The sequence below is a fragment of the Haemaphysalis longicornis genome, unplaced genomic scaffold, assembly GCF_048455015.1.
Source record: "Haemaphysalis longicornis isolate Haplotype H1 unplaced genomic scaffold, Haemaphysalis longicornis Haplotype H1 scaffold_3, whole genome shotgun sequence".
In the NCBI taxonomy this organism is placed as follows: Eukaryota; Metazoa; Arthropoda; class Arachnida; order Ixodida; family Ixodidae; genus Haemaphysalis; species Haemaphysalis longicornis.
Window position 1 is genome coordinate 48,849,561 of NW_027526335.1, and position 14,376 is coordinate 48,863,936.

The window sequence follows — 14,376 nt, forward strand, 5'->3', positions numbered from 1 at the left end:
TCTGTCGGCTTGCAGGGACTACTTAACTAGGCCGATTGCGGGATTCGTGGCAGTCGCTTTGAAACGCTGGCACGGCGGCCGGGGGATGTTGTTGTTGTTGATGATGATTAGCATGATGATGATGATGGTTATGATGATGATGGCTATGATACTGATGATTTTTTATGGTCATGCTTGTGGTGGTGTGATGATGATTATTATTATTATTAGAGGCCCCCCATTTGTATCGGGACGTCGGTTGCCAGCAACCGGCTTGCTTGTTTTATTCCACTTATTTGCCCTATTGCCCTCAAATTTTTCTTTGTCCAAATTTGAGCCAAATAAATAGTCTATGCTCTTAAATTCACCACGGCGATATCCTAAGCTTCGTAAGCGCACAGCACTCTAGGTACCGTGTGTTCAAAGTAGCTCCGCGCAGACGACGCTTGCACCTGGCGGAGAGTCGCCGAATCAAGTTCCGAGCGGCCTGTGACGGAGGTTGGAGAACGTGTCCCGTAGGGCTCGCGCTTCTCCGGTGACTTGCACGGCGCTCTGCCATGCGTAGTGACTCGTTCGCCTTTGGGTTTCTCTGCTACACCACCGCGCTCTACCTCCGTCGCCACCACATGTTTCAAACTAACCGCAGAGGTAGCAGTATCTGCCTTTTCTTACAGTGCAATAAAAGAGGCCTACAAACTATTCACACACTTGCGGACGTTCTGGAGCAAGCAAAACTCTTTTCTCTTGAAACTAATATTTGTAATAAAAAAATAGCGCAACAAGCACACTTGCATTACGTTTGTCATTTCTATTGTATCTCTCACCAAAAAAAAAAATTATAAATTCTTGACCATGTGCACTTCCGCATCCAAAATTTGCCATATTTGGGCTCGCCCAACGCCACCTCAATCCCTTAGACCTTTCTAAAAGTTTGACGACCTAACTGGAGTTGTTGCACACGCGGGTATAAACATTTGTGCACATTTCGCCTTACTCACTAAGTGAACCAGAATCAGCCTTGCTCGTAGTAACAAATACCACCGCACAGATATCGGCCGTCGTCTTCGCGAAGTGAGAAAGCTAACAAAACTGCTCCTCTCATAAACAATAAACTTGATTTTTTTTCATTCCCAAATGAAGTGTTTACTTTTGTAGAGCGCTATATTTAATTTACTTCAAAGTAGAATGTTTTCAACAGCACGTGCCTCTGGTTAACGTAGAAAACAGCGGTAGATAGGTCACTTCTTTTCGTGTTGTAGTGCCTTATTTAGCTGTGGAAGCTGGCTTATAATTTTTGATCCCTTCTATAATTCGATTCTTGATGTGCAGCAAGGCAAAAAATACTGGGCTGATATTCACAACGGTGAGAGAGAGAGAGAGAGAGAGAGAGAGAGAGAGAGAGAGAGAGAGAGAGAGAGAACTCTTTCATGTGGGCTGGAGAGGCCAGCTCTGCTAGCGACAGTGCTTGCTACGCCAGATGAGGGTGATTACAATGCAGTGAAGTGAATGTGAGAGATCGGGAAAGCAACAAAAAAGAGAAAACAAAAGCTAAATAAAATTAGCATGTGATGAAATGCAAGGAAAAAATTACACCATCTTCCCGTAGGGGAACCCTGAGTAGTATGTGAAGCAGCCATGGGGTCGACTGAAGTTCCCATTAGTTTTCAGTTCGTCGTTTCCGTTGACGTTCAGTTTCGCGTGCCTTCGTTGTATCAGTAGCTTCTTGGCGTAGTTTGAATGAGTGAAGGACATAACGCGCGTTCGTAGCACATGCTCCCGTGTCGGTTTGCAGCGCAGTGGGAAGAGCGCCACGTACCTCCCATCGCGGCCAGAGAGTCGTGGGTTCGAAACCGGGCGCCGCCTAACTATTTCTTTTTATAGTGGACTGCGCTGACGTCAGCCCAAGCGGTGGCGGGGCTGAAGAGACGCGCATGCGCGGTAGAGTGGAGATGGCGGACAACGACAACGAGGGAGGGAAAGACACAGCACCGAGCATGAGATGCTTCGCATCTGAAAATAACTAAAGTTAGGTAAAAAAAAATAGAGCGAATGTAGCCCAGGAAGCACAGTGCGCCTAACAAGAAAAATGAGTCAAAGCGTACAGGATGACGAAAACGCGTGCAGATGAAGCCATGCGCAGAATAGAAGAATTACTAAGTTTTGTCTAGTCCAGAATATCGCAAGAAAAGGAGAATAATTTTGCCCCTAAAGATGAGTCATTGTTCTTGGCCCACGGTCCAAGAAAGTGACACAACTGAATGCTGGCTCCATGTCGTACACGAGGCAGGCAGCTAGCCGATGTTACTCGCGCAGCGGAAAATCGCGGGCATATTCACGAAGGTGATTGCACGTAATGTATAATAAAAAAAAGTGATTGGTCTCCGCACGCGTGCGGTGTATTCCCTTCAAAGAGAGTGATATGATGTGGCAGCCGAGGCGCCGGCTATCGATATCGTACGAGCAACTAGCTTTGTAAATCACCGGCCGGCTTCTTTACTCGCAATGCCCAGGACTCCTACAACGGCAGCTATTCTGATGTAAAAAGAACTGTCGTACGGTTTACTTCATTTCGATTTATAGCAACGCGATCTCGGAATTGCACCTAACTCCATTATCCTGAGCAAACGTTAGTGTGAGTTCTTGTGTGGAAATAACAGTGTGAAACGCGACGCTAGCAATTGGCTACGCATACATTACGTGCATGTTTCTTGTGATGAAAGCTATAGTCATGTAAATAACGAGCTAGCTACATACGCTACATGCTTGATGGAGGCTGGTGCTGGCTCTGTGTATAAAACTCCATGCCTTTCAACGATACGCGTTTTCACGTATGTCATTAAATAGTTTAAAATAGATTTCCAGTTGTTATGCGTCAGAGGTGCCATTCAGCGGTTTTATTTATGACCCTGGCGCCGAAGACCTGGTCGCCGCAGGCTGGCGAAGGCTAAAATCGAGCTAAGCGTTGAAAGAAAACTTTGCAAATCTGCATGCAAAAGTAAATACCCCATTCCAAAAACAGTTGTTTGAAAGATTGTACATGCGACTCCTATGACCGCCAGTGGTTTCGAAGCAACCTGGTACGCGTCATACCTGAATTCCTTCCCATGCTCGAAGAAGCGCTTACCGACATAAACTATCTCCAGCTCCCTCGTTCTCTCACCTGCAGAGAATCTGTGGTGACGCCCAGCTTACACCGCTCTCTGAAAGTAACAGCTACACTACCCTCCCAAAAGCGCCCCAATGTACCACCACTCAACGCAATGTCTCATAGTCTCAGTTTCTGTCATCGATTACCTGAAATTATGGCAATCCTCTACACAGATCACGTAGTCGTTGTTGATGTTCTTGAATAAAACGTTGAATAAACTAACATTAGTTCCTGTTCCGTTGCCCCCATCTTATCAACCCCGTCTCGGGACTTCGCTTATAAATCATTGAACACGGTGCGAAAATACTTCTACTATTTTACTTTTTCTCAAATCCATTGTGTACATACTCCCGCACCCCAGCTTTGAGAAAGCATGGGAACCCTATTTTTTTGCCGAATATGGTCATTTAAAAGCCCAGCATTTAGAACGTGGCTGGTGGCATAAAAGAGCAGCTTTATTGGTGTTGGGCACAGTCCCGCAGCTTCCAACCATTTCCGGTCTATAGTCACTACTTAAAAAACCGATAATTTGCACACCACACAAATAAATTAATAAGCTCCATAAAATTTTGTGTATGTCCGGAAATGAGCACTACCTAGCAAAGTATTGCAAACAAACTGCTAAAATTATGAAAATAAATCTGTTTTTCTGGCGTAGAGCGCAGCCTTTAATCGCGTTTTAATCATTTCCTAATTGTCTTTCGATTATCTTTTCACATGCATCACGGCAAATTTTACCCATGATAAAAGTTTCTCTTTATCGCTACATTTACGCTGTGTAATGAAGCGCGAAGTATTGGTCCGCAAAGCGTTACTCGAGTAATCCCTAGCTTCGCATTAAATTTGTGTAATAAATGCGTAACCTCGTCCACGTCACCCCAACCGAAACTTGTTCAAAAGAGAAAGGACTTACGTGAAGTGGTAATTCGGCAAGAGGAAAGTCAAAATTAAAAGAACGAAACAAAGTAGTTCTACTGATCGTACCAGTTTATCAGAGCTTTAGAACTAGGAGACAAAACTCTGGTTGGGGCAGCGCTTCTCATCATGTAGTCGTTGAGCAATCCTTAATGGAGTCGACATAAGCAGAAAAAAGACGAGACAAGTACATCGATCCGGGTATCGGGCACGTTTAATGAGCGCCGCAAGCGGTGTTACGAAACTAGGAAAAAGATGTAATCCTATTAAGGGATTAGCCACATCGAGTGCGGAACACGATCGTTTTTCCTTCTCGCGCAGTGTGGGCCATAGTGAGATCAGCGATCCGATATGCCTGAGGGTGAGACGTGACCTCTAAGTCCCCCGAGCGCTACTCGAGAGGCGAGGACACAGACACTCCGTGATCGCCTTTCGTATCGCGCAAAGTGCAGACCCGACGTCTGGCGTTGGCTATGTTACACAAGGAGAACGGCTTCAAGTAAACTGCCGACGTCGCTCTTTCGTTTCAGTCATGCGCACACGCGTACATATATATGCCCACCCACACGAATATATATATATATATATATATAGATATAAATATATATATATATATATATATATATATATATATATACCAAGAAAAGTTTGGCATCCACCTAAATGCAAAGGAAAGCTATACAGCTTTCTCAGAAACTTTGCAGTTGAATAAAAATTTGTCCTGGTCCAGGATTCGAACCCGGGACCACCACTTAACAGGAGCCGTCGCCCTACCAACTGAGCTAAGAAGGAGGCTAGTCGTTTGTAGCGCGAGAGTGAATGGATCAACAACTCGAAGTGAAGGACAGGTATTAAATCGAGCAGATTTAGGGGAAATCCCCAAAGGTGTGTATATATATATATATATATATATATATATATATATATATATATATATATATATATATATATATATATATATATATATATATATATAGCGAATCAGAATAGGAAATGAGGGGCTTGTTGAAAATAACACAGAAATAACCGGTCTGGTGCGATAACCACTACGCCACCGGCGGGGCGATTGGCGCTGGTGCTGGCTACCGAGTGGTAGCCAGCCGAGTGGCGCTGTCTACCACCCCCAAGCACAGGAAACAAAAATGCCTAAACATAAATACCCCAGAAAGTGGAGGGGGAAATCGCCCCGCCGATAGCGTAGTGGTTATCGCACCAGACCGGTATTCTGGAGGTCGTGGGTTCGGATCCCACCTGGCGGGCATTTTTTTCTCCACTTTCTATCTTTCTTTCCAAATTTTTATCTGTTTCAACTACCTACCACATTCTCCCCTTTGCTTTCCGAGGTTTTCTTGACTGCCAACCCTTATTCTGCCTTAATTCACCAAGCCCCTCACTTCTCATTTCTGATTCGCTACATGCATAGCGAGGGCCTCTGTTGTGGCAGTCTCAGTGCCATAGGTAGCTTAAGAGGGTTCAACGCTGGTCGACCACTCTCGACATGTCGTAGACACTCGAGTCACGGCCCGGGGGTTAGAAAAGAAGATCCCTTTCATCCCGAGTAGTCCGAGTGGCGCTGGCTACCACCCCCAAGAGCAGGAAACAAAAGATACCAAAGTCGTTGGACAGCCCCGCCGGTAGCGTAGTGGTTATCGCAGCAGATCGGTATTCTGGAGGTCGTGGGTTCGGATCCCACCCGGCGGGCATTTTTTCACCACTTTCTTTCTGACTCAAAAAATTCTTCATCTGTTTCTATGACCTACCGCATACTCCCCTTTGGTTTCTGAGGTTTTCTTGACTGCAACCCTTATTCTGTCTGAATTCACCGAGCCCCTCATTTCCAATTTCTGATTCGATATATATATATATATATATATATATATATATATATATATATATATATATATATATATATATATATATATATATATATATATATATATATATATATATATATATATATATATATATATATATATATATATATATATATATATATATATATATATATATATATATATATATATATATATATATATATATATATATATATATATATATATATATATATGTACACACAAAGGTAGGCAGACGAGAAAGAAAAGGAACCCCAGTCAGATACACCTTTTTTAAAGAAAGAAAGAAAAGAAAGTGTAGAAAAATATTCGCCGGGTTCGATCCGAGCCCACAACCCCCAGAATACTCGTCTGGTGCAAAGACCACTACGCTACTGACGGGGCTTTTTTGCCCTCCACTTTCTTGGGTATTTATCTCAAGGTAATTTCTTCCTGTGCTTGGGGGCGGTAGCCAGCGTCACTCAGACCACTCGGGGCGAACGGGTCGTTAACCCCCAGGCCGTGACTTCAGCGTCTACGACGGTCGACTAGCGTTCAACCCTCTTAATCTACCTATGGCACAAAAACTGCAAGAACAGAGACCCTCGCTATGCATAAGCGAATTAGAATGGGAAATGAGCGGCTCGTTGAATGAAGACAGAAGTAAGGGTAGGCAGTCAAGAAAGCTAAGGAAACCAAAGGGGAAAATGCTGTAGGTCAGATACATTTTTTCGAAAGCAAGAAAGAAAGAAGGTGGTGGAAAAATGTCCACCGGGTGGGAACCGAACCCACGACCTCCGGAATACGTGTCTGGTGCGATGACCACTACGCTACCGGCGGGGCTATTTTTCCGTCCACTTTCGTGGGTATATATCTCAACGTAGTTTTTTCTGTGCTTTGTGGTGGTAGCCAGCGCCACTCCGGCCTGGCTACCTGCCCGGGAGTTAAAAAGGTCCGGAGGTCACGGCTGGGGGGTGTAAAAAAGGTCCCATTCGCACCGAGCAGTCGAGTGGCGCTAACTTACCCCCCCCCCCCCCCAAGCACAGGAAGAAATTACCTTGAGATAAATCAAATTCGAAAGTTATTTCCCCCTGCGTTTTAATTGCGTGCATTGAAATCTTTGTGGAAATTTCTTGATGTGCTCAGAAGAGTCAGAAGAGAGATTCTGGGTTGAAAAGGCTGTGTCGCAATCGTATTGTCCACCAGGAGCTCTGGTCGTCGCGTCTGGGACCGGGACGTTCCTGATTATTGTAAGTAGAAGGTAAACAAGAGAATCGATATGGCGACAGCCGCCCGAATCAGGACTGGGCAGCACAAAACAGACTGCCCTGATTCGGTGTCGGGATACGCTGCTGCTATATTTGTGCTAGCTTTCGCGGTTTCCATCGAGGCAGCGCCGCCGAAAGCGTATAAGACGACGCAAGTTGAATTTCTGCCGTGCGTGGAGAGTATTTCGAGCGGCAGAAACACGGCGTCTCAGTAAGAAAAAGTGGCGCCTATTAGTCCCCATGACCGCCACCGAAAATCAGGTCTCAGCGTTCCTCAAGCAGAATTCATGCTGCAGTGCTGCCTGCTCCGGAAGTAAAAATTATCCTGGATACATTAGAGGTTAAACCAGATAAGTGCGATCACGATAGGAAGGCTCTTAGGGACACAAACAGCCCTCCCTCACCAGAGAAGGATCTGCCCACCCTGGTGCAATAGGTGGCTCCTATGACTGACCAGCTCAATTCTCGGCCATCAGTCCCCGGCAGCTGTACAGCAACTGACGACGGCGGCGGTAAGGACAGCGGTCATGACAGCAGATGGTGCTAAGACTGTCGGTCCGGACAGGCCACCTTTGGAGCTTGAACCTGGCAACGTTTAACGCACGATCCCTGTTTAGCGAGGGAAGATTAGCTTTACTATTCGAGGAGCTCCCGGATATTAAGTGGGATATTATAGAATGAGGCGAAGTCAAAAGGACAGCAGAAGGCTTAATGGGGTTGCGTAGCGGGTATATCCTGTGCTATTGATCACCCCGAGAGAACAAACTACACAGGGTTGGATATTTAATCCAGTGAGAAATAGCTGGGAACATGGAGGAATTCTTTAGCATCAACCGAAGATTCCAGTCATAGCAATCAAGCTAAACAAGCGATACAGGGTAAAGAGGGTACAGGCCTACGCGAAAACAGCTAGGTACGATGATAAGGCCGTCAACAGTTTCTACAAGGACAATGAATCGACAATACAGGGAACGACACAGTTCAGGATTGTGACGGGTTTTTTCAAACCAAAAGTAGGTGAAAAGCAAATGGGAGAAAGATCACGTGGAAACTTTCGATTAGGCAGTCGCACCAGTAGAGGAAATACACTGGTCGAATTTGCGGAGAGAAAACATGAAAAGAGAGAACACATTCTTCTGCATACGAAAGAATTGGAAACGGACGTGGAAAAGTCCGAACGGTAAACAAAAAACAAAATTTACTTATATTTAGGCGGCAACCCAGGTATTGTGCAGGACGTGGAGGGATTAAGCAAGATTCAAAACAGCGATCGTAGGATGGTTTGGTGCAATGTAAGTCTGCATCTCAAAAGAGGAAGAACAAGGCTGGGGAGAAGCGAGAAACCCGACATGGAGTCAATCAGAGCTAGGACGCAGTATTTTGAAGTAACCCTTCACAACAAAATCGCGCTGTTAACTGGGGAGGATGAGGACGGTGAAGCATGCCCAATAACAACTTAACAACGGCAATTATGGAATCGCTAGCAGCAGTGGAACAAGTAGCCTGTAGGAAACAAACTGGAAAACCAACTCATAAAACGAAGGAACTAATTGCGAAACACAAGAACATGAACATGAAAGTACGGCGGATAACATTGACATAGCCGAGCTGTAGGAGCAAACAGAACAGAAACAAAATGAACAACATTCGTGCGTACAACATGGCAGTGATAAAAAAAAAAACACTGGAAATCGGAACAAACTTAAAGGCAACTAAGATGAAGCTAGCTATAGGCAAAGACAATTTACGCACTCAAAACGAGCAGGGTAACATCACACTCAGCATGCACGAGACAATCAATGTAGCAGAACGGTTCCACACTCGGCTATATTCCTGCTACGTTATATCAAGGCAAACAACTGAAAGTACTGGCCTAGCTCACAAAGCCCCACTAATAACCAAAGACGAAGTTGAAAATGCTCTCAAAAACATAAAAAAGAGTACTTGTCAATGCTTTAATGTGGGCTAGTTGAGTGTAGCAATTAAACATGGTAAAACAACGCATCTAGAGGCATAACCCAAAGGAAAAAAGACTCAGGACTACTGCGGGACATCAACTGGACATTTTACGACACACAAAAAGGTATAGAGAGACAGCGCATGTGGGAACATGGGCGAAATAACCAGGAAATCTCTTGGGGGGATAGATTGCGGGGATACATTGGTTGCGGGTAGCACAGCACCCGTACAATTGGAGATCTATGGCAGAGGCCTTTCTTATACTCTTCCCTTAAGGGTACGCCGGCAGTGTAGCATTCCTTAAGGAGTTTTCACAAGCACACGCCGGCAGTCTAGCGATCCTACTGGAGTTGTGAGAACGCATGGCGGACGTTGTTATATCATGGTATCCTCTAATACAGTGCTGTCACCTCGAAACAAACGATCCTGCTCTGCATTTAAAGTTGTGATGACTGGCTAAACACTCACGCCTTTCGAATAGGATAACATATAAAGGAGTTGACGACAGTCGCCATAATCGTCAACTGACTTATCCTTCAACCTTGAACTTAAAATTTCGCTTCACGTTATCTGACATGCACGTGCGATGTGTGCGCCTGACAAAACGCAAGTGACTGCATTCAAGCAGAAATTTCCAAGCTTTCGGACAGGCGTTAGAAACGGTGGCAAGGTGGTTAGTCGGACAAGTTGGGAATGGTTCATGGTATAACTCATTCCTGCTATAACTCATGGTATTGAGATCATCTCACCCAACATTCCTGCTCCCTACACAATTCAGGATTGCCCTCTTATCACTGTCATGAAAGGCGTAGGGATGATGTGGATGTTATCCCTCTTCACGAAGACCGTGGCAGGTTCCTTCATACTTACTCTGCTCCTGGAATGAAATTCCTATTGCTATCCCGAAAGAATAGTGTAGTGATTTAGTAGGCAGTGAAGTAGAGTGACCTGCTATTGTACCGATTGCGGAGATGGATCCTGTTATCCCTCCTCCTGACAGACTATGATGCATCAGGAAAGTAATCATGGTCTGCTGTCTTACGACTGCCCTCCAAAAAACATATATCCACGATTTTTCTCACTGGGTGAGCAGGCTGCCGTCAGCACCAGTGAATTGCTTCGCTCTTGAAGCTTCGATATGTAGAAAAAAGTACTCCAAATTTTCCCTTCTTTATTTTCTCATGCACCCCACCCTTCGCCATAACCTGGGTGACATTCGCCGCCGATATTTGCATCGCTCACTTGAATTCCGAACAAGCGAAGGTTAAATTTGAAGCGCTGTCAGCATATGGGTGTCACTGACAGCTTTGCTTTTCTCTTTGCGCTCATGCGTTTTGCGGAATGGAATAGTTTCTTCCTTAGATATGCACGAAGTGCGTGAGCTGTCACGATGCTTTTTCTAGGCGAGAAGCCTCTCAGGTGCTGAGGCTCTCGGCGTCTCCTGTCATCATCGTCGTTGTAGTTTCATGCAGTCACTGTACTGAAACACCGTGACACTCATTTTCTAACACCTCGCGCTAGGACGTTTCATGTCCGTGGGCAAAAACACATACTAAAAGAACGCACCGGGACACTCGCTTTCGAACGCCTCACCAAAGAACGCTTCGTGCTTCAAAGACACCAGACTTTTCAGCAAAGCTTTATACCTCTACCCCCCAATGCTTTCACCTCAGTGGGCAAAACACCAAGGCGCGAAGAATACGCTTACAAACTGCACGCTTCGCCCCTCCCCAGGTTTTACATTAGAGGAGATGGCCAGGTATTTTTTTTTTTACGTGCGCTGAAATATCTGTTTACCGTGTTCACACGAGTCTCGAATTTAAGTAGTTTTTATCGATTTCGGCCCAACCTTGTTATCTTTCATATTTATGCTTGTTTCCGTCTCGACGCTACCGTCTTTGGTGTCATTCTATTAATGTGCCAGCACGAAAAGCGAGCATAGTGCTCCAAATACCTTCTCCGTGGGCGATATTGCAAAAAAAAAATGCCTTCTTTCTGAAGAGCCTTTCAACATTTTGAAGTGTGATGGCATGGCATTACGAAAAAAGGGGCAGATATTGCTATGCTGAAGACCTTCAATGCAAAGGGGTTGAGTTTTCTTTTGAAAAATGAAACCCTCACAGACTTCGATAATCAGCAAACGACGGGTAACGATAAAATGACACGAATGAATTCATCAAACTGTCGTTTTGAATTGGATCGGGTAGTTTATTTCGGCAATTTTTATATTTGAATTTATTCGCTGTCAATTATTTATGGAATGGGTATCAAAGGAAACAGCTGGAGCCCAAAAAACTGCTGCAATAACGTTCCATTAATTTTCGTTCCGGTTTATGCCAATCAGATTTAACAACTTTCTCGTGAGCGCTTTTTTAATGACGAATTTCTTAGCGTGAACAAGCGTTCGAAATTCTGTAAATTTAGCCTTGCAAGTGGGCCGTCTAAGTCGGTCGACTTTAGAAAACAGGCGAGAGTAGAGAACGAAAAACGCCGTTTTTCAACAAAGTGTTGTCGGGAGAAAACTCCAAATTTATGAGCGGAGAGTACAAGTTCCACGCTACAAGAGTTTACGCGCCAAAGTGGCTATAAAACGTTTGGTGCGCTCTTCAGAGTCACTTTGAGGATTACGTTTGGCCAGTCGCATTACCTATGAGACGCCGTATGTTGCACTCAAACCCGCTTAATTGAGAAAACTTGACATATTATTACGGAAAGCCTACAAAACGGCCCTTCATCTGCCAACCTTTGCGCCCACACAAAAACTCCTCGAATTGGGTACTCACAACACCGTTGCGAAGCTTTTTGAAGCACAACGCACGACTCAAATCCATCGCCTTCAACTTACTCCAACAGGGCGACACCTGCTCGGTCTTCTGGGACATTACACCCCAAAAGCTCAGGACACGCCCCACCCAATCCCCATTTCTGTTCGTCAACGAATTCACATCGCCCCAATCCGGAGGCACATGCACCCAGGTCACAGCAGGGGCAGAAAACTAGGTCGGGTCCGGACGATACAAAGAAAACTTGAGAGGGATCCACACGTCCGATATCCAGATACTGAGTGTACTCCCCATGACTGGCGTACCGCAATTGTTGTTCTCGGTACTACGGGTACCACGATGACTGCTGCCACGTATCGCGGAATTTCCTCGACTACCGCTGAATTCACCGTTATAGCTCATGCTGCTACCACGCACCGCAGTGAACATCCCCTCACGATTGTCATGGACTCTCTCCAGGCATGCCTACACTACCGTCATGGACGAGCTCCTGTCGCAGCTATTCTTCTTCTTCAAAAGCTTCCCCTTGAACTATTCATAACAATAATATGGACCCCTGCTCACACCGGCCTGCTGGGGAGTGAAGCAGCCCATGCTGCAACCCGCGAGATGCACAACCGGGTGTCCTCAGCATCCGAATGGTCAGCCACGGCAGCGTCCTCTCACGGCCTCCTGGACATAGGAGGCTGACCACACCCCCTTCCCTTACCCCTTTTCTCTATAATAAACGTTTGTTCATCATCATCATCCGGTATACTACGTACGCTATTCAGCTTCTGCATTCGACACTAGACAGTTTTAGTATAGCGTTTCCTGCCTTTGCGTACGTTAAACATTAACTTATTGCGGCGCGCTACGTCGGCACCGCCCGAAGAGTTTTAGTACAGCGTTTCGGCAGCTTTCGTTTGCGGCCCGCTAACGTTTATGGCACCATCTGTTGAACCAAATGCGAAGCAACACTCATCTGGCCGAATGAGCACCTGGAATTTTGTACGACTACCCAACCAGCCAAACAAAATGCCTTCCCGTTAGTATTGAATACAAAACGTGCACAACATGATATAAAATACTCTCCTACATAATCAACTGTATAGTGGAAGCATTGAAGGCCCGAGGTTACTTGTTTTGGCGATCGCACACAACGTGCACAACCAAAGGACTGGCTTTCACGTATACCTTTTATTCGACTCAAAAACAATCCAGAAATCCGTTGCGAACACATCCGACATAACGACATAACTGCTTGCACTGCGAGGCGGAAACACAAAAATAAAATGCGATCTTTTGCCTCCAGCCTGTCGTAAACATCGCGCTCAATTCACGGGATTTGCCGGTCGAACGGAGCACACCGTCGCCTTCCACCATGCAACGAACTCAAGAGCGCACACACACCGTCCTACGCCGTCCTGCAGGAGCTTTGTTCGGGTAGTCAGCGATGGCACGATAATTTCGCTCACCGCGATAGCAACGGGCCAACCACGGGAGCTATTTAGGAAGACATACCAAAAAACTTGTTCTATAAGAGGCGAATTACTGGACACAGAGGAACGAAAACATTGAGGTGCTCCGTTCTACCTGCTGCCATGTTGTAAACACAGGGACACACAAGGGCCATAGCGCACGCACGATACTTTGCTGAAATAGCGTTCGATCGTTTGACGGCCACTAAACACAAAAACAACTTTCCGTACTGCGCACGCGCGGTGTGACCGACGCAAGGAAACAGCGAGCGGTAAAACTTTACGCAGAGCTGAAAACGCTATACTAAAACTCTCTACTATGAACTATGAATTGTAGCAGGTTATCGTGTTTTCTTCGTGGCAGATAAGAATACCATTAACTACAGGTGCCTAATCCCGGGTAACATTTTTATAAAATGAGAAGCTATTTTTTTTAATTCCGTGACTCCTTGCCACTTTGAAGGTGAAGGCCTCGACGTAAGTGGTCAAATGCCTGGGCGTTCGCACATCCGCGCCATGCTTCAGACGCAAAAAACAGCCAGTAGGATGGTGTATAGTCGTCTCAAAGCAAACATTGTCCTGTTAAGTCCCGTTTCCTCCTTCCGACCTATGACAGGTGAAGCACACTGTAAGAAAGTAAAGCCAGGGAGACCCGCCAGGTTCCTTCATTTATGGCATGCGACCTCAAAGCTTCATCGATTTGTGGCGGCCAGCGGCCAATTTAGATTGCATAGAACAGACTCTACAGCGACACAACCACCTAAACTAATAATGATGGACGCTCCCTTGAGTACCCGGACCTGCGGTGGCAATGCAGTAATACCTTTTGTTATGATTGTTCTTTATCCTTGAGCGCCACCCATAATCCGGTTTCGTCACCTTCCAGATTTACACAGGCTCAGGCAGCACGCAGCGAGAGTCCCTTTATTCCAGTGTGTACATTTTTTAATCCTCGCTGAGTTGTTTACCGGAAGCGAACAGAATGCACAGGGGAGGGGCCTCCGTTTGAAAGGGGAGTTGCAGCTGTTCTTC

General features: G+C 45.6%; 1 protein-coding gene and 1 non-coding gene across 2 annotated transcripts in view; one reads left to right on the forward strand and one right to left on the reverse strand.

Moving 5' to 3' along the window:
- The window catches only part of LOC144174435 (cytochrome P450 3A17-like), a 282,872-nt gene that overhangs the window by 158,294 nt on the left and 110,202 nt on the right, over positions 1–14,376 (forward strand). The window lies entirely within an intron of this gene.
- On the reverse strand, positions 6,642–6,714 carry Trnat-cgu (transfer RNA threonine (anticodon CGU)). The gene has a single exon. It is a non-coding gene; the product is annotated as a tRNA-Thr (tRNA).